The following is a 25,608-nucleotide window of genomic DNA, read 5'->3' as shown; positions in this document are numbered from 1 at the left end:
CTTCTCTCCAAGGCCCCAAGGGATCCTTCCATATCCGCCACAAATTCACCTGCACCTCCACACACATCATCTATTGCATCCGCTGCACCCGATGTGGCCTCCTCTATATTGGGGAGACAGGCCGCCTACTTGCAGAACGCTTCAGGGAACACCTCAGGGACGCCCGGACCAACCAACCCAACCACCCCGTGGCTCAACACTTTAACTCTCCCTCCCACTCCACCGAAGACATGCAGGTCCTTGGACTCCTTCATCGCCAGAACATAACAACACGACGGTTGGAGGAAGAGCGCCTCATCTTCCGCCTGGGAACCCTCCAGCCACAAGGGATGAACTCAGATTTCTCCAGTTTCCTCATTTCCCCTCCCCCCACCTTGTCTCAGTCGATTCCCTTGAATTCAGCACTGCCCTCCTAACCTGCAATCCTCTTCCTGACCTCTCCGCCCCCACCCCACTCCGGTCTATCACCCTCACCTTGACCTCCTTCCACCTATCACATCTCCATCGCCCCTCCCCCAAGTCCCTCCTCCCTACCTTTTATCTTAGCCTGCCTGGCACCCTCTCCTCATTCCTGATGAAGGGCTCTGGCCCGAAACGTCGAATTTCCTGTTCCTTGGATGCTGCCTGACCTGCTGAGCTTTAACCAGCAACACATTTTCAGCTCTGCATGGTAACTATATCTTGTTACCTATCAGAAGAAAAGTGCAGATGTAAACAAATAACCACAAAGAGCTGCTCACATAATTCATATCCTTACAATACATTTTAATTAGCAAATGTATTTTGTTTGTATTTAGCATTTAATAGTTACCTGAGTCCTGATTATTGTGTACATTGACTGCCATTGCTCATTATGAGTTATAGACCATATGACAGAGTGAAGTATTTTAAATTATTGGCAAGCTCAACCAATGAAACTGGATATTTTCATCAGGTTAAGGAAGTCATCATTCTCTGACCGATTTACGAGAAAAATACCATGTTTTGCATGTTGTAGGCTGTGGGAAATAGTTGCCCAAGATACTTGAAGTAAATGCTGGCAAGTTAGAGTCAAACCACAGCTTAGAACTCAGGCTTTGGTGCAAGTTTGAGATGCTGTTTTATTGGTATTTTTCTGTCATTTTATGAGGAGGTGATGCTAGACTATTAATCCAGAAACTCAGCTACTCTTCTGGGGACCCAGGTTCAAATCCCATCACAGCAGATGGTGGAATTTGAAATCAATAAAAGTAATCTGGAATTAAGTAACTACTGATGACCATGAATCAATTATTGGAAAGAGGTTGATTCATGCCTCTTTGGGAAGGAAACTGCCATCCTTAACTTGCCTACATGTGACTTTTAACCCACAGCAATGTGGTTGACTCTTAATAGCCTTCTGGGCAATTAGGGTTGGCCAATAAATGCTGCCTAGCCAGCAACACCCTCATCCCGTGAATGAATAAAAAAGGTGACTTCCAAGATAGTGTGTGGCTACTGAATATTATGACCCCAGTTGACGTCAGAAAAATCCGTCTGGCTCACTAACGTCCTTCAGAGAAGGGAATTTGCCATCCTCACCTAGTTGGGCTTATTTCTGATTCCAGATCCACAACAATGTGGTTGACTTTTAACCATTCTCTGAAATAGCCTAGCAAGCAATCCAGTTGCACTTTTTAAAAAACATGAATTGCAGAAATAGCCCTGTTGACCCTGCAATGTCTCCTTACGGACATCTGGTGACTCGGACCAAAATTGATCGAGCTGTCTCACAGACGAGTCACACAACAGCCTGATATTGTCTGTCAGGTATAATTGTGTAAGTACGACAATATCCCAGACACTACCATTACCTTCAATGGATGTGTTCTGAGCCACCAATAGGACAGGCCCAGCAGCAGTGGCAGCACAAGGAGGCGGTTGCCCTGGGAGTCCTCAACATTGATTCCGGATCCCATTAAATCTCGATGACTTGAGGATAAATATGAGCAAGGAAACCTCCTGCTGATTACCGCGTATCATCCTCCCTCTACTGATGAATCAGTATTCCTCGAAGTTGAACAACATTTATAGAAAACACTGAGGATGACAAGAGCACAAAATGTACTCTGGATGGGGGATTTCAATGTCCACTACCAAATGTGGCTTGGCAGCAGCATTACTGATTGAGTTGGTCGGGATCTAAAGGACATAGCTGCTAGACTGAGTCTGCGGCAGGTGGAGAGGAACCAACAATAGGGGAGAACCTACTCGACTTTATCCATACCAATATGCCAGCTGCAGATACAGCAATTCTTGACAGTATTGTTAAGAGTGATCACTGCAGTCTTTATGGAGACGAAGTCTTACCTTCACAGTGAGAATACCCTCCTCTGTGCTGTGTAGCATTATCACCGTACTAAATGGGAAAGCCATCAAATAGATCCAGCAACTCAAGGTTGGGCATCCATGAGGTACAGTGGGCTATCAACACCAGCAGAATTAGACTCCAGCACTATTTGCTACCTTACAGCTTGGCATAGCCCCCACACAACCATTACCATCAAGCCTGGTGATCAGCCTAGTTCAATAGAGGTTGCAGAAAAGCATGCCAAGATCAGCACCAGGCATACCTAAAAATGAGGTGCCAACCTAGTGAAGCCACCAACAGGACTACTTGCATGCCAAACAGCATAAGCAGCAAGTGATGGACAGTGCTAAGTGATCTCACAACCAACCGATCAGACCTAAGCTCTGCAGTCCAGCTGCATCCAGTTATGAATGGTGGTGGACAACTCATTAAAAGAGGAGCCTCCACAAATATGCCTATGCTATTTGATGGAACAGTGCTGAAAATGTGTTGCTGGTTAAAGCACAGCAGGTCAGGCAGCATCCAAAGAACAGGAAATTCGACGTTTTGGGCACAAGCCCGTCATCAGGAATGAGGAAAGTGTGTCCAGCAAGCTAAGATAAAAGGTAGGGAGGAGGGACTTGAGGGAGGGGCGATGGAGATGTGATAGGTGGAGGGAGGTCAAGGTGAGGGTGATAGGCCGGAGTGGGATGGGGGTGGAGAGGTCAGGAAGAAAATTGCAGGTTAGGAGGGCGGTGCTGAGTTCGAGGGAATCGACTGAGACAAGGTGGGGGGAGGGGAAATGAGGAAACTGGAGAAATCTGAGTTCATCCCTTGTGGTTGGAGGGTTCCCAGGCGGAAGATGTGGCGCTCTTCTTCCAACCGTCGTGTTGTTATGTTCTGGCGATGAAGGAGTCCAAGGACCTGCATGTCCTTGGTGGAGTGGGAGGGAGAGTTAAAGTGTTGAGCCACGGGGTGGTTGGGTTGGTTGGTCCGGGCGTCCCAGAGGTGTTCCCTGAAGCGTTCCACAAGTAGGCGGCCCGTGTCCCCAATATAGAGGAGGCCACATCGATGGAACAGCCCAGCACATCAGTGCAAAAGATAAGGCTGAAACATTTGCAACTATCTTCAGCCAGAAGTGCCAAGTGGATGATTCGCCTCAGCCTCCTCCAGTGGTCTCCAGCATTACAATTGATACCAGTCATTAGCCATTTTGATTCATTCTATGTGATATCAAGAGGCATTGGATACTGTAAAGGCTATGGCCCTGACAGCATTCCAGCAATAGTACTGAAGACCCGTGATTCAAAACTCGGCATTCCCTAAGCCAAGCTTTTCCAGTACAGTTACAACACTAGCATCTACCCAACAATGTGGAATTAGATTTCAGTTCTGAATTTGACACTCATTCCTCAGCACCTGATTGGAAAGCTGAGTCTGCTGGGCCTGAATACCTTCCTCTGTAACTGCATCCTGGACTTCCTGACTGGGAATAGCATCTCCAACACGATCACACTGAGCACGGGGGCCCTCCTGGGCTGTGTGCTCACTCCACTGCTGTTCACCCTGCTGACACATGACTGTGCAGCGATGCAAAGTTCGAATCATGTTATTAAGTTCACTGATGATGTGACGGTAATGGGTCTGGTTAGCAGGAATGATAAGTCAGCATACAGAGAGGAGGTGCAGCAGCTAACTGACTGGTGCAGAGCCAACAACCTGTCTCTGAATGTGGACAAAACGAAAGAGATGGTTGTTGACTTCAGGAGGGCACAGAGCAATCACTCTCCGCTGCACATCGATGGCTCCCCTGTAGAGATCGTGAAGACCATCAAATTTCTTGGTGTACGCCAGGAGGAAAATCTCACCCAGTCCCTCAACACCAGCTCCCTGCTCAAAAAAGCCCAGCAGTGTCTCTACTTTCTGCGTAGGTTGAGGAAAGCCCACCTCCCAACCCCCCATCCTCATCACATTCTACAGAGTGTTCATTGAGAGTACCCTGAGCTGCTGTATCACTGCCTGGTTTGGGAATTGCACCATCCTGGATCGGAAAACCCTACAAGGATAGTGAGGACAGCTGAGAAGATCATCGGGGTCTTTCTTCCCTCCATTTACACCACACACTGCATTTGAAAGGCTAACGCATTGTGGACCACCCCACACATTCTTTGTTCAAATTCTTCTCCCTCCCGCCATCTGGCAGAAGATACCGGAACATTTGGTCTCTCACGGCCTGACTGTGCAATAGTTTCTTCCCTCAAGCCATCAGGCTCCTTAACATTGCATGATCACACTCTATTCCATTTGCAATTTTCAAACGACATTTTGAATTGCTGCTAAAACAATGTTTTATTAATGATAATTCATTGTTACAGTATAATTTGTTTGCCACTGTGTCTATTGTCTTGTCAAGAACTTTTGTGCTGTCTTGTATGTTTTCCACTTCTATTTGCCCTTTATGCTGCCCTGTGTATGACTATACTCTCGTGTAGTCTGTGTGTTCATGTAGCACCTTGGTCCTGGAGGAACGCTGTCTAATTTTTATTGTACCAGCTGTATGTGATAGAAACAACAATTAAAATTACTGTACTCTACGTTTGCCTAGGTATGTCCTGTACATAAAAAGCAGGAAAAATTCATCCCAGCCAATTACCATCCCATCAGTCAACTCTCAATCAGTAAAGAGATGGAAGGTGTCATCAACGGTGCTATAAAGCAGCACCTGCTCAGCAATAACCTACTCAGTGACCCTCGGTTTGGGTTCTGCCAGGGCCATTCAGCTCCTGACCTCATTACGGCCTTGGGTTCAAATATGGACAAAACAGCATAATTCCAGATATTAGGTGAGATTGACAGCCCTTGATATCAAAGCTGCATTCGACAGAATGTGGCATCAAGGAGCCATAGCAAAACTGGGATCAATGAGTATCAGGGGACAATCTCTCCTCTGGTTGGAGTCATATAAGAAGGGGATTGTGATTGTTGGACATCAGTCATCTCAGCTCCAGGGCATCTCTACAGGAGTTCCTCAGTGTGGTGTCCAACAACATTCAAGAGGCTTGACACCATCCATGTCAATCCACTTGATTGGTTACCTCATCCACTCCCTCTATCACCGATATTCAGTGGTAGCAGCGTGTACTATCTACAAGATGCATTGCAGAAATTCACCAAAGATCCTTAGATAGCACCTTCCAAACCCATGGCCACTTCTGTCTAGAAGGACAAGGGCAGCAAATACAAAGGAACACCACCAGCTGCAAGTTCTCCTCCAAGCCACACCATCCTGACTTGGAAATATTTTTTCACTGTTGCTGGGTGAAAATCTTGGAATTCCCTCCCTAAGGGCATGTGGACTGCAGCAATTCAAGAAGGCAGCTCACACCACCTTCTGAAGGGCAACTTTGGAAAGAAAATAAATGCCAGCCAGCCAACGATGCCCATGTCCCACAAGTGAATGAAAAAAACGTTGAGAGGAGATTCACTATTTTAAGATCGGTAAAGAAGGGTGTCAAATACAGGAGTAAAATGCTGTGTATACTAGGAATCTGAAATAAAACAGAAAATTATGATATTGTCAGCAGGATCTGTGAAAAGAGGAAAAAAAAAATTTCAGTTTGATACCAATTGCTGTTAGGGAGGGAGTTCCAGAGTTTTTACCTAGCAGCACTGAAGACATGGTGATACATTTCCAAGTTAGGATGGAGGATTGGCTTGGAACAGAGTTTGTCGGTCATGGTGTTGCCATTTTTCTGCGACCCTTGACCTTTAGGATGGTAGTGATTGTTAGTTTGGAAGATACTGTCGAAAGAGTCTTTGTGAATTTCTGCAATATATCCTGGAGATGATGCAGACTGTTGCCATTGTGCATCAGTGGTGGAAGGAGTGAATGCTTGTGCATGCAATGCCAACCAAGCTGGCTGATTTGTTCTGTATTATGTAAAATTTCTTGTTGAAACTACACTCATCTGGACAAGTGGCGAGCATTCCATTACACTCCTGACTTATGCCATTGCATAAACTTTAGGGTGACAGATGGTGAGTTACTTGTGGCAGGATTCATAGCAACTGAACTGTTCTTGCAACTACACGACTCATTCAAGTTCAATTTCTGGTCAGCAGTGCACCAGGATGTTGAGAGTAAGGAGTTCAGCAAAGGTAATGCCACTAAATGTTGAGGAGATAGTTTGACAAAAAGAGAATCTATGTTTAATCAGAAATGTTACAGGGGTATATAAACACAGATCAAAATACACCATTTGAATAGAACTTATGTGTTACAAATTAGGGAATACAATTTGATTTAGTGAATTCTTCAGATCAAGGCCTCTCTAAGCCTGACGTTATGCTTATGGCACGGTGGCTCAGTGGTAAGCGCTGCTGCCTCACAGCCCCAGGGAGCCAGATTCAATTCCAGCCTCAGCCAATTGTATGTGTAGAGTTTGCACATTCTCCACATGCCTGCATGGCTTTCCTCTGGGTACTCTGGTTTCCTCCCACAGTCCAAACACATGCAGGTTAGGTGAATTGGCCATGCTAAATTGCCCATAGTGTTCAGGGATGTGTAGGTTTGGTGCATTAGTCAGGGGAAATGTAGAGTATAGGGGAAATGGGTCTGGGTGGGTTACTCTTTGGAGGGTCAGTGTGGACTTGTTGGGCCAAATGACCTGTTTCCACACTGTAAGGATTCTATGATGAACTTTTGATTAAAGTCACTGACCTTAAATGTCAAGTCTGTTTTTCTGTCCACGTGCTGCTAGATTTTCTGAGTATTTCCAACACTACTTATTTTTAAGTTGAATACAGGAGATGGAACATAGAATTGTGATAATCAGTGTTATGAAACTGAAGTTAACCACATTTGACTTCTGCCCTGAAATTATTCTTTGTCTAAAAGTCGCAGAAGCTTACAGCACAGAAAGAAACCATTAGACTCCTTGTGCCTGTGCTTTTGTAGGCTCCTTTAGAGAACTATTCAATTAATCCCACTCTGATGCTCTTCCTATTTTCTCCAAATGGTGGATATTCAAACCCCATTTGAAATTTGTTCTTGAACTTGCTACCTCTACTCTTTCAGACAGTGCATTCTCGATAAAAGAAATTGCAAAACCTCCAATCTGGTAAAGTAAATTTGACCTGAGGTTGAACAAAGTTGAAAGTAACTTCTTGGCTGCATGAATTTACATATCAGATACACATTGGGAAATGTAAAATCTGACACATTAATTGTGCAGTTTTCTAACACTTTTTCTTTTTGAATAATACATTAATTACCTCTTCAATTCTGATTGGTGTAACTGGAGGTAATTATTGCACTTTTAGGAAATGCACAGGAGGTACAACATGCCACTATCAGATTTTCCATGATATTGCTTCATCCCACTGGCAGAATAATACTTCAGAGTTACATGGTGCAACAACCCCAGAAACCAGGGACCTCTGAGAAAGTAATAAACATTTGCCAGTAATGATTTGATAAGTTTACTTTTTATGTTAAACAATATTGTTTAAAGCACACATCAAGAAAATGTATATTTTCAGCAAGAATATTTTGCTTTGCAATGATTAGAAGCTATTTGATTGGACACTGGAAGGAAACTTTCCTCCTTGGTAATGATAATTAATCCCAGGGCAGCTCACCTGTTCCGCTGCACTATCTCTTCACTCCTCCTTTGCAAATACCTGCAGCATTTTGGATTGGTTCGAGGTTTGAAACCGTGTCTGAAAGAAGCCACAATCACTGACTTTGTTTTATTTCTTCAACTTAACCTTGAGCTGAACATTCAGAAAAGAAAAAAAAACATACCAGCTGTCAGAGCTGATCCCACCACTTGTCCCAACACCTTCCAACCTTTATATTCTTTGCTTTTACTTAACAGCAGGAAGCAAGTTCTGTGAATTTCACACTTTGTTCACCCATTAGTCTTTTCAGGAAATGGAATATTTGGTGCTGGTGGTTATACCAAGGAATCAAAGTTGTTTTTTCAATGACAGTGTTACTAAAGCCCAAATCTTTGGTTACTGCCCTCCATTCTGAGGCCAAAGCCGCTGCCATTCTGAACAGCCAGGGGTCAACAAATGATGGATGTTTAATAGTTTCCTGATTCTTAATTAACTTGGGGTGTTGCACATGCTCCAGAGTTTGGGTAAGGGAGAGAAATCAGCCTCCAGTTCTCGAACTGTGCATAGTTGATAAATAAAAACTATAATCTCAGGTAAACATGCTTCACACAATCTCACAATATTGTAGAACAGAAAGATGCCCATTGTCAGCCGTTCCAAAATATGTGGGTTCTGTCATTCAATCATTTGTGATAGAGGCTTGTTCACTTGGAAGGAGATAGTTCATTTAATATAAACCTCTCTTACCCCGAGGCAGAGACAGACACACAAACTCATACAACCCAATGTCATTTTATCAAAACAATTAATTAATTTAAAAGAAATCTACATTTCCCCCCTTGCTTTGTAAATGAACACATCGCTCAAATATTACTTAATTTTTTGCACTTTTTCATCTCTCAGCACATCCACCACCGCAGATATCGACTATTTGGAACTTAAAGCTACAAATTCCTAAATATCCTGAAGCACCAGCCCAAATTCTTAGTAGTCTGAACCCCAAAATAGCAGTTCACTGCCCTCGGTTCTCAGAGGACCAGTAATCTTTATACCATCTCAATTGCTTAATATCCCCTTTAACATATTACATTATCACATTAAGTTTTCTTTCCTCCCCACACCTATTGCTTTCTTTTGAGTCACGTTACACCCTTTTGTGATTGGATATCAGAGTAACTTTTTGGGTGGGTGGATGGACAAGGAGATGTTGGAAATGACAGTCAAGCTGTGGCTATGGACTGCTTTTGAAGCTTTTCTTATTCACTATTATTAGTGATGGCACTGTTCCTTCAATATCTGGTCGATGGTCCTGAGACAGATGTGCTTTTGCTTGATAAGAATTAAAGTTAAACTGTCCGTCTGGTTGATTCTCAATTCCAGGTATGTTTCCTAAAGCAGTGAGCTGAGGGTGAGGTTCAGGGATGATACTGTTGACGACTAGCTATGTATCTGGATCAGTAGTGCTGGAAGAGCACAGGAGTTCAGGCAGCATCCAACGAGCAGTGAAATTGACGTTTCGGGCAAAAGCCCTTCATCAGGAATAAAGGCAGAGAGACTGAAGCGTGGAGAGATAAGCTTGTCGATTTCGCTGCTCGTTGGATACTGCCTGAACTGCTGTGCTTTTCCAGCACCACTGATCCAGAATCTGGTTTCCAGCATCTGCAGTCATTGTTTTTACCTTGTTGACTAGCTATGTATCATGTAGGATTGAAGACTAACATGAAATGAAGGCATCATGTGTTCATCAGGAAAGTAGGCACGGACTTACATGATGCATGGCAAATAACTTTCTTTTAGGTATATCCTACTCAGGACATTTTTGTCTTTTCTTTGAGGGAGTTGGTGGCATGATATAAACTATAAAAACAAGTTGCTGCTTTTCCATGGGAGCATTCAGCCATTGAGGGGGACCTTGGTGTAAATTCCAGAACTCCCACCCAAACTGTTGGAGGAAAGTTGATAATTATATTAGACCAGTGACAAACAGGAACCTACTCATGTTTGCACAGACTTGGTAATGCAATTGCTGTCTCTTAACCTCAAAGGGCCACACATCTAGATTAGATTAGATTCGATTCCCTATAGTGTGGAAACAGATAATTTGGCCCTTCAAGTGCACACCAACCCTCTGGAGAGTAACCCACCCAGACCCATTTCCCCCTGACTTATACATCTAACACTATGGGCAATTTAGCATGGCCAATCCACCTGACCTGCACATCTTTGGATTGTGGGCAGACACTGGAGAACCTGGAAGAAACCCACACAGACACAGGGAGAATTTTTACATTAGATTAGATTCCCTACGGTATGGAAACAGCCATTTGGCCCAACAAGTGCATACCAACCCTCTGGAGAGTTACACACCCAGGCCCATTCCCCTCTGACTATTGCACCTGACATTATGGGCAATTTAGCATGGCCAATCCACCTGACCTGCAGATCTTTGGACTGTGGGAGGAAACCAGAGCACCCGAAGGAAACCCATGTAGACAAGGGGAGAATGTGCAAACTCCACACAGACAGTCACCCGAGGTTGGAATCAAACCCGAGTCCTGGCACCGTGAGGCTGCAGTGCTAACCACTGAGCCACCATGCCGCCCTGGTTCTATTCTGCTTAAATCAAGATAAACATTGGACTGACATCTTATTCAAAGATATGTTTCTGAGTAGAATCACCATTTCATCTTCAAATGATAGCACAAATTGAGCTCTACTGCTTTAGCCACCTGTTGGTGATTTATCAGATATTCAGCTCCATTGAAATCTGTGCAACAACTTTGGTCTGACTGATGTTATACTGCTCATTTTAGAAACAGTGAAAATTTACAGCACAGAACAAGACATTCATCTTATTGTGTCCTCACTGGCTGAGTAAACTTGCCGCCCATTCTAATCCCAGTTACCAGTACCTGAGCCATAGCCTTGCAGGTTACAAGCAATTCATATGCAGAAAAAGGTTTCCTTTTAAATGAGTTGATGTTTCCGCTTTAGCCACCAAACTGGACAGCACATCTCAGATACCCACCATTCTCCAGGTGAAAATATTTTTCCTCATGCCCCCTCTAATCTTTATACCAATTATAAGTGTATAAGATGTAAAAGCAGGATTAGGCCACTGCTCCATAATTCGATCATGGCTGATCTGTTTCTCAAGCCCATTCTCCTCCTTTCTCCTCATAACCCTTGATCCCCATACTAATCAAGAACCTGTCTATCTCTGACTTAAATACACTCAGTGACTTGGCTTCCACAGCTTTCTGCGGCAATGAATTCTGTAAATTCATCACCCTCTTGCTGAAGAAATTCCTCCTCATTGCAGTTCTAAAGGATCATCCCTTCACTCTGAAGCTATTCCCTCAGGTGCTAATCTGTCCTACCAGTGAAACACCTTTTCTACATCCTGGCTATCCAGGTCTCTTAATATTCTATAAGTTTCAATGAGATCCCCCCACCACCCCCCACCCCCATCCTTCTAAACACCATCAAGTACACACCCAGAGTCTTCAACTACTTCTCACTTGACAAACCCTTCATCAACAGGATTATACTTGTAAATCTCCTCTGCCCCCTTGCAATGCCAGAACATCCTTCCTTAGATATGAGGCCCAAAACTGCTCACAATATTCCAAATGTGATCTGACCAGAGCCTTGTACGATAAAGCCCACCACATCAGAACAGCTCCTTCCTTCCCCAGTACTGCTGCCAATGAATTCAAACCCTTTATTCTAGAACAATCTTTGAGCCAAACATTTATCTCTTTAATTGTGTTGACCTTGTGCCCATCTGCTCATGGCTCAGATTGTAATTCTGAGATTAGTTTTGGTTCTGCTTTTTAAATTTAGCCCCCAACTGCTCATATTCCCTCAGCAGAACCTTTTGCTACCTATACCTCTGGTACCAATGTGGGCCACAATAACTGGATCTTACCCCTCCCACTCCAAGTTCCTCTCCAATTACCTTAAATCCATGCACCTGATAACTGACCTCTCCACTAGGGAAAACAGATAACTCTATATCCAAATGTCTATTATTTTAAACACCTTGATTAACTCACCAGCCTCTCTGTTCGATGGAAAGCAATCCTAACCTATCAAAACTTTTGTCATTGCTGCAATTTTCAAGCTGTAGTAATATTCCTTGTACTCTCTCCACAGCAATTATGTTCTTACTGTAATGTGATGACCAGACTACACAAAACTTCACCTGTGCCCTAACCAGTGTCTTGTACAGGTCCAGCATTACAATCCTGCTGTTTTATTCAATAGCTTGTCCAAAAAAGGAAATCATCTCATATGCTTTCTTTACCATCTTATTTACCTGTCCTGTCACTGTCAGTGGCCTGTCAGTATGCCTTCCAAGGTATCTCACTTCCTCCACCCCCTCTCATCCTTCCATTCATTGTGTGTTTACTTACTTTGTTTGCCCTTCCTAAATGCAAAATCTTGCACTCCTCTGAATTGAATTCCATTTGAGTCACAGAGTCACAGCTTGGAAACAGATCCTTGGGTCCAATTTGTCCATGCCAACTAGTTTCCCAAATTAAACTAGTCCCATTTGCCTGTGTTTGGCCCATAACTTTCTAAACCTTTCCTATTCACGTACCTGTCCAAATGTATTTTAAATGCTGTAATTGTATCCACGTCTTAAACCATTGATATTTTCCTGCAATTGATAGCAATCATTATCAACTACCCAGCTGATTTATGTGTTGTCTGCAAATTTCCCAGTCATTACTCCCACATTTATGTCTAAATCACTGATATATAGCTCTAACAGTAAGCAACTCAAAAATGAGCCATGTGGAACACCATTGGAAGCCTTTTTTCATTTGTGAAGACATTTGTCAACCATTAGTATTTTCTTCCTGTCACTGGATCCAACTTACCTCATTCACCTTTATCCCTTGATGTCTACTTTTTCTGACAAATCTGACTTGTGGTCACACATGTGTGACATCCAGGGATGTTTAGTTGCCAACCTTGCCTCTCTTTAAGCCACGTATCCTCTTTAACTATTATATCATGCTGCCCTGTGCCCTCAGCTCATTATCTGTATTCACCATACACCTTGCATTTGCATGTATACCTTTTAATGCTGCCAGTTTTCTGTGCTTTTTTTTAACTTCTGCTTCCTTTGTCTTTCAGAGGCACTCTGACTCCAGCTCCATGCACTGTACTTCTCTTTTGATGTTCAGGAGGAATCACAGCCTCAAATACATAAATATAATTCACTGTAATTATATGGCAAGTCAGTGCAGTTCACACACAAATATTCAATTTACCACCTTTTTCCTGGTTGTTGAGTGAATCTGGTAACATTCCTTGCAGGTTTTTTCCTGCTCAGTTCATGGTTAATGTGTGGGTAACTAAAATGCAAACACATTTTCAGAAATGCATCAACTAAGGTGAGACCAAACCACATCACCATTTCAGTCTCCTGTGAAAACCATTTTAAAAAATCATTAGGACATGGCTAAGCTGTTAAATGGACACAGCGTTTTGAATTAGTCTGGAGCAGAGGTGGGGAACCTTTCCATGTTGGAAGGCCGCATTATGTTTGTTGTAATCTAATAAGGCCACATCCAAGAAACTTCAATTATATATTCTTTAAAATTCACATAATTTTGTAAAAATCTAACTACTATGTACTAAATAAAAAAAAGAAAAAATGTTAATTCTAAAGTTAACTAACTTTTTAATGACTTTGTTGTGACTGCTTTTTGTGGGAAAGCGTTTGAATATTTGGTTGCAGTGTGGAGGTCTGCAGTTTGAGCTGATCCTCTAGATGATTATCCGTCATTTGTGACCTTAATTTTGGTTAAGCAGGAGAATGTAGGTTCGCAGTAATAACTGGTTGAAAAGCAAGAAAGCGTTTTCGTGCATGTTGCCGAAGGCATGGGTATTCTATTGCATTTTTCCATATTTCAATCAGATCTTTCTTAGTGTCAAATAAAGACTTTAAAATGTCATCTTCTGAGAGCTCAATCAATTCCATCTGTAGTTCTTTAGGAGCCTTGGAGACATCAACAAGGTGAGGTTGAAATGCTAATTTGAGTGAGATGTCATGGTTCTCAAAGTCAGAGAACCTTTCATCGTATCCTCCAATTAATAAGTCTATAACAGCTGCGTATTCTTCAAATGATTCGCAAGAATCCTCCTGTTCATCAATAACCTTTGCTAACTGGGGAAAATGTTCATCCGAAATTTCCTTTTGAAGAAAAAGGCCACACACAATGGCCTAGAAGGCTGTAGGTTCCCCACCCCTGGTCTGGAGAGTAGACTCGACTAAATAACAATGCCCCATATAAACCAATCGGAATTAATATAAAGCAGTGACTTGTAGGAAACCTTGGAACAGAGACGGACCACTTGGCTCTCCGATGTGTTCTGTCAGTGGCGAAATAAACTGTAGACTGCATTTCCCTCACCTGATTTCTAAAGTCTCTGTGCCCTGACTGAATCTATTGATATTTTTAGAGCACTGTGGGACAAATTAGATTGCTCTTCAAATGAACCAGTGCACTGTCAGTGAACTGAGCAACCTACTGTGCTGTACTATTATTCCACGGTTTTCCAAAATGAATTATTTCTGCACTGCTGTTTTCTACATCCACCCTCCCAAGAGAAATAAAATGTTTCTAAACAAATGGAGAAGCTGCAGCTTTGTAGCAGGAAAGATTTAATAGAGGTGTTTAAATTGATGAGGGTAACCATTACCAATTCCTGGAGAGTCATTAACCATAAGACATGGATTTAAAATTATTGGCACAAAAGAAATAGAAGGGAGATTAGGAGATTTTGTTTTAATGTACATAAATTTCATATTCTGGAATGTAGGGAGATGAAAGTAGATTCAGAAGGAATTTTCAGAAGGGAACTGAAGAGATGACACAGGCACTATGGGCTCAATGGCCACCTTGTATTTGTTTTAAACTGAAAGTCCACCTCCTTTTACTCTTTTGAATTGAAAGTAAAGCCTCCTCAACACTGTCATGATCACATGTTCCCAGGACAGGTACAGCACGGGGTTAGACACTGAGGAAAGCTTATTCTGCTCTTCAAAACAGTAAATAAAGCTTCTGCAACTCTTTTAAATTGAAATTCGACCTCTCTCTACTCTTTCAAGTGGAAAGTAAAGCCACCCCAATATTATACCCATTAAACATTCCCAGAACAAGTACAGCATGAGAATTCGACACAGAATAAAACTCCCTCAACTCTTTCAAACTGTAAGTAAAGCAGTCCCGAAATCTCCCAGGACAAAAATTGCATGGGTTTAAATACAGAGTAAACTTCCTTCATGGCCATTCTCCATACAGTAATCACTGAAGGTTGTTCTAATTTCTCATACAAAATCAGACAACAAGATTCACAGGCCCACCATTATATATTTCTACAGTGAAATGCTTAAAATAATCACTCTAAGAATCTTATAATTACACATAGAGTCATAGAGATGTACAGCATGGAAACAGACTCGTCGGTCCAATCCGTCCATACCGACCAGATATCCCAACCCAATCTAGTCCCTCCTGCAAGCACCCGGCCCATATCCCTCCAAACCCTTCCTCTTCATATAACCATCCAGATGCCTCTTAAATGTTGCAATTGTACCAGCCTCCACCGCTTCCTCTGGTAGCTCATTCCATACACGTACCACCATCTGCGTGAAAAAGTTGTCCCTTTGGTCTCTTTTATATCTTTCCTCTCTCACCCTAAACCTATGCCCCCTAGTTATGGACTCCCTGACCCCAGGGAAAAGACTTTGTTTATTTATCCTATCCATGCCCCTCATAATTTTGTAAACCTCTATAAGTTTACCCATCAGCCTCTGATGCTCCAGGGAAAACAGCCCTAACCTGTTCAGCCTCTCCTTATAGATCAACTCCTCCAACCCTGGCAACATCCTTGTAAATCTTTTCTGAACCCTTTCAGGTTTCACAACATCTTTCTGATAGGAAGACCAGAATTTCACGCAATATTCCAACAGTGACCTAACCAATGACCTGTACAGCGGCAACGTGACCTCCCAATTCCTGTACTCAATACTCTTGACCAATAAGGGAAAGCATACCAAATGCGTTCTTCATTTTCCATCTATTTGTGACTCCACTTTCAAGGAGTTATGAACCTGCACTCTTTGTTCAGCAACCCTCCCTAGGACCTTTCCATTAAGTGTATAAGTCCTGCTAAGATTTGCTTTCCCAAAATGCAGCACCTCGCATTTATCTGAATTAAACTCCATCTGCCACTTCTCAGTCCATTGGCCCATCTGATCAAGATCCTGTTGTAATTTGAGGAAACCTTCTTCGCTGTTCACCACACCTCCAATTTTGGTGTCATCTGCAAACTTACTAACCATACCTCTTATGCTCACATCCAAATCATTTATATAAATGACAAAAAGTAAAGGACTCAGCACCGATCCTTGTGACACTCCACTGGTCACAGGCCTCCAGTCTGAAAAACAACCCTCCACCATCACCCTCGGTCTTCTACCTTTAAGCCAGTTCTATATCCAAATGGCTAGCTCTCCCTATATTCCGTGAGATCTAACCAGTCTCCCATGGGGAACCTTGTTGAACGCCTTTCTGAAATCCATATAGATCACATCTACCATTCTTCCCTCTTCAATCCTCTTTGTTACTTCTTCAAAAAAAACTCAATCAAGTTTGAGAGACATGATTTCCCACGCACAAAGCTATGTTGACTATCCCTAATCAGTCCTTGCCTTTCCAAATACTTGTACATCCTGTCCCTCAGGATTCCCTCCAACAACTTGCCCACCACTGATATCAGGCTCACTGGTCTATAGTTCCCTGGCTTGTTCTTACCACCCTTCTTAAACAGTGGCACCACGTTAGCCAAACTTCAGTCTTCCGGCACCTCACTTGTGAATATTGGAGATAAAATATCTCAGCAAGAGGCCCAGCAATCACTTCTCCAGCTTCTCACAGAGTTCTCGGATACACCTGATCAGGTCCTAGGGATTTTTCCACCTTTATGCGTTTCAAGACATCCAGCACTTCCTCCTCTGTAATATGGACATTTTGCAAGATGTCACCATCTATTTCCCTACAGTCTATATCTTCCATATCCTTTTCCACAGTAAATACTGATGCAAAATACTCATTTAGTATCTCCCCCATTTTCTGCGGCTCCACATAAAGACAGCCTTGTTGACCTTTGAGGGGCCCTATTCTCTCCCTACTTACCTTTTCGTCCTTAATGTATTTGTAAAAACCCTTTGGGTTCTCCTTAACTCTATTTGCCAAAGCTATCTCATGTCCCCTTTTTGCCCACCTGATTTCCCTCTACAGTATACTCCTATTGCTTTTATACTCTTCTAAGGATTCACTCAATCTATCCTGTCTATACCTGACATATGCTTCCTTCTTTTTCTTAACCAAACCTTCAATTTCTTTAGTCATCCAGCATTCCCTATACCTACCAGCCTTCCCTTTCACCCTGACAGGAATATACTTTCTCTGGATTCTTGTTGTCTCATTTCTGAAGGCTTCCCCTTTTCCAGCCGTCCCTTTATCTGCGAACATATGCACCCAATCAACTTTTGAAAGTTCTTGCCTAATGCTATCAAATTTGACCTTCCACCAATTTAGAACTTCAATTTTTAGATATGGTCTATTCTTTTCCATCATTATTTTAAAACTAATAGAATTATGGTCACTGGCCCCAAAGTGCTTCCCCACTGACACCTCAGTCACCTGCCCTGCCCTTTCCCAAGAGTAGGTCAAGTTTTGCACCTTCTCTAGTAGGTACATCCACATACTGAATCAGAAAATTTTCTTGTACAAGTTCCTTTCCATCTAAACCTCATGGTTCCTGATAATGTTTAAATTCCTGTATTGATATATATATATATATATATATATATATGTAATGGATTAAGCTGATGTAAACTTGTTAGACTGTATTTACAGCCTTCTGCCAGGTTGAAATAGTAATATTTGAGTATTATGTATCTCAACTCCCCTGTCTGTACTGCAGGGAATTGCAGAATATCAGGAATCAAATATTTTTGTTTCAACAGCCTCATTTGAGGATAAATTACTGCCTGGGTTAATTTGCTCAAGGGCAACTGCTTGATTTTCAGGAGGTCCTGTTTCATTGTCACTGACTCCTCTATTCAATGATGCAGTCACATAGTGACTTTAATTTATGTAATTATATGATTTTCTTTTTCAGATAGACAATAACACAAATATCAAATTGAAAGACTCTCTTTTATATATAGTATATAGTATATAATAGACATATGAAATGATATCATAAAAATGCATATACGATATATATGGAATATTTTTGTTCCATTTGAAAAATTGAGCTTATTCACAATAATCATGTAAATCTCCTCCCCACTCTGTCCACAGATTGCAGACTATCACTGAATGCTGCATTTTTCACACACCTATGTTGATGTTGATTCTTTTTCTACAGAAATTAAACTACATTTACACTCTTCACTGATACAACCAAGACAACTTTGAAAACAGAATAAAGTTTCACATAACAGATCCCACCCCCTGCTTGCATACCTGCTCCTTCCTGCAGTCTGCGATATTAGAATGAAACCGAGGACAATGCTTACCAACACCCTCTTCCCCCACCTACCAACTGGGCGGTATTTTAACTTCAGTTGACATTTATATGAGCCCTTCCATTGCCCGATACTGCATAGCCACAGGGACAGTCCTTCTCCTTGCTGGTTGCTGCTTGGTACAGGTAGCTCACACCAGCCTGCTCCTGGCCTCATTACTAGTGGAAATGTTTCTCAGACTCCTCTTGGTTTTGGCCACTTTTGGCCTATCAGCAGCCAGAGACCATGCTCTCAATCCCCTCTCTTGGTTTCTGGAAAACATCTGCCTCTTTTTTTTCTGCCTTTTCCCTTTGACCTCTCAAATGACACAGTCAAAAGTCTCCTGTGTGGCACTAGCGGGACTAGCCAGAATAATTCCTCCTTTATTTCTGAATCATCGGTTCCTTTCCTCCTGCCCTTGCTGCTTCTCCAATTATAGATTCTGACCCTGGAGAACCAGCAATGATGGGAGGGAGGGAACCTGTGACTACATGAACAAGGATGGAAAAGACAGAACCTGTGATTGGAGAAACAGATGTCTCTCTCTCTCATGTGCAATTCCTTCAATCACAACTCTGCATTATGTTCCCACTTTTAGTTACAATTACCCTCCGACTCTCCTAAAGCTATGTGAAATGCCTCCCCGCAGTGCATTTGAACAGCGATGGTAAAAGGGACAGGCTTGATAAGCAACTCAACAGTACAGCTGAGCTCAAGGCTGCTAGATCAGCTAATAACCCATAATATATGCCTGTATTTAAAATACAAACCTTGAAGGAGGTGTGTTTATGTACAAGTAACATCTTTTTCTTAAAATCCTTTGACCATCTAAACAGAATGAAACAGGTTAAAGAGAGACTTGTATCTTATCTTCTTTCAGCATATCATACAATTTAAATTTTAGTCAACAGTCACTGTGCTTCTTTTTTCCCAGCAATAAAAGATCACATTGTCTGCAATTAAATGTCATGCAACAATTTTACGGACAGAAAAAACTGAAAGCAGCAAGGGATGAACAACAGACTAATCTGCCTTTGGTAATGTTGCTTGAAGAAAACATGTCTGCCCTAGAGAGGACTGTCAGCCCAGATGTTGGGGAAATTCCCTGTATGACATAGGATAGGACCCTCAGCCAGTGTAAAGTCCTTCAGTACTGATCCTCCGACAATGTTGCATTCACTTCCCCAGTACTGCCCTTCAAAAGCTGCAGAATCTTCCTCAGTACTGCCACTCAGCAGAGTGTCAGCTTAGATTCATATCTTCAAATCTTAGTGTGACTTAGAATCATAGAGTCATAGAGATTTACAGCATGGAGACAGACCCTTTGGACTGACTAGTCCATGCCAACCAGATATTCTAAATTAACCTAATCCCATTTGGCACACATCCCTCTAAACCCTTCCTATTCATATACCCATCCGGATGCCTTTTAAATGGTGTAATTTTACAAGCCTCCGCCACTTCTTTTGGCAGTTCATTACATGTACGCACCACCCTCTGTGTGATAAAGTTGCTCCTTAATTGCTTTTAAATCTTTCCCCTCTCACCCCAAACCTAATTTTGGACTGCCCCACCCTGGAGAAAAGACAGAACATTGAACAGTACAGCACAGGAATAGGCCCTTCAGCCCATGATGTTGTACCAAACATGACACAAATTAGGGAATTGAAAGACCTGATTCTAAAAGGAATAAGAAGGCAGTTCCAAAGTCGCAGAATTTGACTAAAGCCTTTGAAGTTAGACAGGAGAAAGATGAGACTCCTTCAGCTTTCTTGCAAAGATTAAGAGACTCAATGTGGAAATATTCTGGAATGATAGGAATTGTACCTCCCTATCTCTGATGTTCCCTCCCTTGGAGAAGAAAGATGCAAAAGCTCCCCCCACATTTTCCGCTGCAGTTGGAAATCACACGTTGTGTGTGCGTAGACGAGGTACAAGTCAGTCTAGAGATTTGGGGGAGCTGAAATTATGTACAGAGATTAAAAATGTTACTGAAACGGAGAAGGGAGGGAATTACTCAGCACTAAAGGTTCCCTGAGCAGATCTGTGGTGGTACTGTGGAGGCAAAATATTGAGACCCACCCTACCTCCGGATTGGAGAGGGATATGTGCAATTGTACAATTGGCAATTCCATTTACCCTGGCATTTGAGAAGGAAAAGATAGTAGGGAAAAAAGGAAGGGGTGAGAGATCACTGTTAGACACTTCTTTCGATGACAGGATTTATCTCGATTCTATAGGATTCCCTAGGAGGGGTACCTGATGAGTTCAAGGCTCGTAACCAGTTTGCAGCAGGCTTTGAGTCAGCTCTTTTTTGGTGGGTAACAATTAACAAAAATGTCGATTGGATAAATTACATTTTCTATAATCAACAGCGATTTATAAATTATACAAGAGGTGCGGTTAAAGGAATATCAGAACAGCTTGATGCGACAAGTAGGATGGCATGGGAGAACAGAATGGCCCTTGATATGATTTTAGCAGAAAAAGGGTGTGTGTGTGTGATGTTAGGTGGAAGCTGTTGTACCTTTATTCCTAATAACACTGCACCTGATGGTTCAATTACTCGGGCCTTAAGGGGATTGACTACCTTAGCAGAGGAACTGGCTGAGAATTCAGGAGTAGACACATCTCTCACGGGATGGCTTGAATCCTGGTTTGGAAGGGGGTGGTAGTTTCCATCCTTACTTCCCTGATAGTAGTAGTCGGGGTATTGGTAGCCATTGGCTGTTGTATCATACCCTGTATACGAAGGCTCACCCAAAGACTGATTGAGACAGCCTTAATGAAACAGATGCCCCTAAAAGGGGAATCAAGCAGAGGAATTTTGTCGACTAAATAATGAGGGGATGAGTGAGACCAAGATGGATGAAATCTCCGGTATGATGCTTGCGAATTTCGGGGGCGATGCTTAAAAGAAAAATGCAGAAGATAACAAATAGTAATTAAAGAAAAAGGGGAAATTGTGGAATATAGGTAAAGTAATGTTACTTCTGCAATTATAATTGCTGATACAAAGTAAATGAACTCACACCAGTGTGCAATTGTTTCAGCCAAGAGCTGAGTCAACAAGAATGGAAACTATGTGGAGGAAATGCATAATTGTTTTTGTATTAGCTAAAAATGTATGCAAGAAAGAAACAGGACTGCAAAACAATGGTAGAAATACAGGCGACGAGATAAGATGCTGTGAGGGGCAGCACAGATGGAGGGAGTAGATAATGGTAAGCAAAGGATGTGCCTAACAATGACCTACAGCAGGATGAGGTCAAATGGCCTTATGAGGCCAGAAATAAGCATTTTGTCACAGACAAGGCCGGATAAGGCAAGAGATAAACAGGAGTAATGGGTACGGTCTTAGGGAAGTGGAGGATGTAACCAGGGGAGGAGCAATGAGATTAAAAAAAATATAGAAACCAAATTAAATAAATATTAAGTATTCGTTGAATTCGGTGTGTTTTGTCCCTGCCTTGTGGACATCACACCCACTTGCAAGTGTGAAATAAATGACACTACTGATTCAGATCTTGTCTCGGACTGAAATTATTGATGTGAGTGAGCTTTGTTTCGCACAAAATTAAACGAATCCCTCTGCCATCTTGACTATTCACCCTGTCTATGCCCCTCATGATTTTATAAACTTCTATGAAGTCACCCCTTAGCCTCCAACACTCCAGAGAAAATAGCCCCAGCCAATTCAGCCTATCCCTATAGTTCAAACCTTTTGACTAGAACCCACAACCCTCTATCTCAGAGACAAGAGCATAAGAGGTATAGATAGTAAGTTTGCAGATGACACCAAAATTGGAGGTGTAGTGGACAGCAAAGAAGGTTATCTCAGATTACCAGACCTGACCAGATGGGCCAATGGGCTGAGAAGTGGCAGATGGAGTTTAATTTAGATAAATGTGAGATGCTGCATTTTAGGAAAGCAAATCTTAGTAATGGTAAGGTCCTCAGAAGTGTTGCTGAACAAAGAGACCTTGGAGTGCAGGTTCATAGCTCTTTGAAAGTGGAGTCGCAGGTAGATAGGATAGTGAAGAAGGCATTTGGTACGCTTTCCTTTATTGGTCAGAGTATTGAGTACAGGAGTTGGGAGGTCATGTTGCAGCTGTACAGGACATTGGTTAAGCCACTGTTGGAATATTGTGTGCATTTCTGGTCTCCTTCCTATCGGAAAGATGTTGTGAAACTTGAAAGGGTTCAGAAATGATGTACAAGGATGTTGCCAGGGTTGGAGGATTTGAGGTATAGGGAGCAGTTGAAAAGGCTGGGACTGTTTTCCCTGGAGATTCAGAGGCTGAGGAGTGACCTTATAGAGGTTTACAAAATTATGATGGGCATGGATAGGATAAATAGACAAAGTCTTTTCCCTGGGGTGGGGGACTCCAGAATGAGAGGGCATAGGTTTAGGGTGAGAGAGGAAAGATATAAAAGAGACCTAAGGGGCAACTTTTTTACATAGAGGGTGGTACGTGTATGGAATGAGCTGCCAGAGGATGTGGTGGAGGTTAGTACAATTGCAACATTTAAAAGGCATCTGGATGCGTATATGAATAGGAAGGGTTTGGAGAGATATGGGCCAGGTGCTGGCAGGTGTGAATAGATTGGGTTGGGATATCTGGTCAGCATAGACAAGTTGGATCGAAGGGTCTGTTTCCGTGCTGTACATCTCTATGACTCTTCGACTGGCTCTGATTTAAATCTGAAAATGAAAATGGTTTTGGTTTTTGGAGGTTTACTTTAAATATAAATTGTTTTTTATCAATATTGATTGGCAGCAGAATCCTCTCTCCTTGAAAAATTGTGAATGTTTTCTGCAGGTCCTATGGTCTTTTTAATAACAGGAGCAGAGCATGCAGGAACTCTCATGCACACCAAGCTTTGTCTATTCCAGGATGTTGTCCAGATATTTCTGGCCCAGCATCCAGCAGAATTTCTGGGAAAACTATCTCAGTTTCTGTTGACCATGTTGTGAGGTCATACCTTTCACAGAGAGAGCAAATAGTGGAGGCATAGAAATTAAAGAATCAAACAGAGCCAAATCCACTTTTGTCAAATCCATTGTTCCAGCAGCCTCCAATGAGCAAGCCAAAAGACTGCTTAATGTAAGCAAGAGATGAATATCAAAGCAGAAAAATACTGAAGTTACAATAATCTTGAGAAAGCAAAGTTAAATTTATTAAACACTGCAATTCAGAGTAATCTTTACAATTGTGGAGTTTACAAGGTGCCTTACATATAATTCCTTTCAGCTGTAACACTCATCATTCCCTATTTAGTTTCTAACCAACAGTTTTCTGAACTTGTATGTTGACCATGTAAATTCTTGCAAATCTACACCTAATTAATTTATAAATGCATTCTTCCCATTCCCTTCCTCCACTGCTCCCCTTGCTGTCTACATGTTACTGTAGATGAATGCTGAGACTTTCCACTGAAGCCTGTTTCATTGTGACTGGCATGAGAGAGAGGGGGCCATCCCCAGCCCTCGGATATCTCCTGGCCCCGGGTAATGGAACAATCCAGTCATTTTGCAACAGGGTGTCTACCATGTTGAGAGGTGTGTGGTGAGATGTACAGAAATCAGACAAATGCAGAATCGCATCAGTCCCTCTTATGCATCTTGTCCCATTCTCACAGTCATTGAATTCCTTGGAGCTAAGTGTTGATAAGAAGCCAGACTCGGATGTTTAGGGGACATGGGTTTGAATCCCATGGTGGGTGAAATGATGAAATTTGAAATCAACAAAAATCTGTAATTGATTGTTGTAAAAACTCATCTGTTTCACTAATGTCCTTTAGGCAACGAAATGTAATTGTCCTTACATGTGACTCGAGACCCCCAGCAAAATGTGTTATGACATAGGTAAACCCCTCCGCTAATGTAAACTTGCAATGCAGAAATTATTTAACCCATGCTGTAATCTGTTAAAATTCGAGAGCCCAGGATTCCCAAAAGTCACTATTTAAAGTAAAAATTAACAACTTTATTTTTTAAAAGTCTAACAGACAATAATTAATTAACATCTGTTTACAACTCCTTTCCCTAACCTATGTTTTACCTTCATAATACCTCTCCCTTAAGAAAAAATGAACCATCATAATGAAAAGATGACTTCATTTTTTTTCTATTTTAATCTAAGTTCACCTTAACTTCTTCCCAAATACCTGTGTGTAATATATATATTATATATAAATGAAAAATATTGAATAAATACAAATCTCATCTAAACCTTTATCAGTTAAATCCGCGATAATGCAGCTGCGATTACATTCTTCGGACCCGCAACATGTACGATTTTTAAATTAAAAGTCTGTAACATAAAGCTCCAATGAAGTAGTCTCATATTCTTGTCTTTAAAACATTCAAAGAATGTAACAGGATTATGATCCGTGTATACAACTGTCTCCAACACTTTATTCGTGACATACACATTAAAATGTTGTAAGGCCAGTACCAAACTCAATAGTATTTTTTGAATCGTGGAGTATTTCCTCTGGTAATTGTTGAGTTTCTTCGAAAAGTAACCAACTGGCAGTTCAATCCCAACCCCACCTTCCTGTAGCAGTACAGCTCCAACTCCTATGCCACTAGCATCAATGGTGACTTTAAAAGGTTTTGAAAACTTTGGTGTAGCTAAAACTGGTTTGTTGGTTAATATGGCTTTCAAATGGTCGAATGCCTCCTGGCATTGTTCTGTCCACCAAAACTTTGTGTTCTCCTTCAGCAAATCAGTTAACGGTGCCACTACACTGCTGAAGTTTGCAATGCACTTCCTATAGAATCCGCTGAGTCCTAAGAATCGAAGCACCTCTTTCTTCAAGGTTGGTCATGGAAATTCCTCGGTGGCCTTCGTCTTTGTGTTCCGTGGGGTCAACCTTCCATGACCAATGTTATGTCCCAAGAACATTTTGGGGCAGCACGGTGACTCAGTGGTTAGCACTGCTGCCTCACAGCACCAGGGACCTGGGTTTGATTCCTGCCTCAGGCGACTGTCTGTGTGGGATTTGCACATTCTCCCCGTGTCTGCGTGGATTTCTTCTGCATGCTCTGGTTTCCTTCCACAATCCAAAG

Source organism: Hemiscyllium ocellatum, chromosome 30 (genome assembly GCF_020745735.1).
Source record: "Hemiscyllium ocellatum isolate sHemOce1 chromosome 30, sHemOce1.pat.X.cur, whole genome shotgun sequence".
Classification (NCBI taxonomy): domain Eukaryota; kingdom Metazoa; phylum Chordata; class Chondrichthyes; order Orectolobiformes; family Hemiscylliidae; genus Hemiscyllium; species Hemiscyllium ocellatum.
Note: the sequence above shows the minus strand (reverse complement) of the source record.